We start from the raw sequence: 1,198 nt of genomic DNA, 5'->3' as shown, positions 1-1,198 counted from the left end.
GCTCAGAGAGTCTGGCAAGAGTTTCATGTATTTTATGAGTTTTTGTTTGTATCTCCACTACCTGTCAAGTCCTGTGCTATCTGCAAACTTAGGGACTGTAGCATGCAGTCTTCTTCCCTACTCTTACACAAAGGACCAGGGCTTTGGGCCAGCTTTTCTCAATTTCCTGGTCCTGTGTCCATTGCAAATGAGAGTCTTATCTATGACTGCTCTCTGTTCATCAGAAAGAAGGAATTCATTTGACTTTCTAAAACCCTGGACCAGCTCTCTAAGTGCTAGGAGACCAGGACTGTTCCTACCATAGGCTAAGGAAGAAAGAGACCAGTGAGCCATGCCAGTGGTTCCCGCACCTGCCTGCATCTAATACGCAGGCACATTAGAGCTGAGGAAGCCCCAGGGCAAGAATATCTTTGGAAAAACCCAGGGACTCAAATAAATGCTGGTAAACATAGACACTGGAATACTAGGCAACCATCAAAAAGACTGGGGCAGCTACTTATACACTGGTAAGAAAAGAGTTTCAAGATCCATTGTTATATGAATTAAGCTGGTATAAATCAGTATGCTTCCGTTTGTATAGGAGATAGTAATGTTTAGTTGCCTTTGGTTATAGATGCATAAAATCTCTGGAAGGATTCACAAGACCCTTGGGATGAGGGTTGCCTCTGAGGGAGTTCTAGGAGACTGGGAGACAGAGGGCAGAGAGTAACTTTTCCTACGTACCTTTTAAAATTAGTTGAATGTTAAACCAGGTAAATAGATTATCTGTGTCAAAAATCAGATTAGATCCTTTTGTAGGTCATAATTGCGATGATTGGGTTGTTGTGCTCAAGCATGAGATGTGCCTCCCTCAAACCTTGTTACAACGTTGGCACATTACCCATCTGACATGAAAAAAAGAAAAAAGGAAAGGGGCCGGGCATGGTGGCTCTCACCTGCAATCCCAGTATTCTGGGAGGCCAAGGTGGGAGATCACGTGAGGTCAGGAATTTGATAACCTGGCCAACATGATGAAACCCCGTCTCTACTAAAATACAAAAATTAGCTGGATGTGGTGGTGTGCACCTGTAATCCCAGCTACTTGGGAGACTGACGCAGGAGAATCACTTGAACCCAGGACGCAGAGGTTGCAGTGAGCCAATATCATGCCACTGCACTCCAGCCTGGGCAACAGAGCATGACTGTTTCTCAAAAAAAA

At 44.4% G+C, this 1,198-nt stretch overlaps 1 non-coding gene across 1 annotated transcript; it reads left to right on the top strand.

Moving 5' to 3' along the window:
• Positions 1 to 786: 786 nt before the first annotated feature.
• On the top strand, positions 787 to 890 carry LOC117063565. Its single transcript, XR_004428989.1, has one exon. It is a non-coding gene; the product is annotated as a small nucleolar RNA U13 (small nucleolar RNA).
• The last annotated feature ends 308 nt before the right edge of the window (positions 891 to 1,198 follow it).

This window comes from Trachypithecus francoisi, unplaced genomic scaffold (genome assembly GCF_009764315.1).
Source record: "Trachypithecus francoisi isolate TF-2019V2 unplaced genomic scaffold, Tfra_2.0 Contig01554, whole genome shotgun sequence".
NCBI lineage: Eukaryota > Metazoa > Chordata > Mammalia > Primates > Cercopithecidae > Trachypithecus > Trachypithecus francoisi.
The sequence above is the reverse complement of the archived record's forward strand: the minus strand, read 5'-3'. Positions and strand labels throughout refer to the sequence as shown.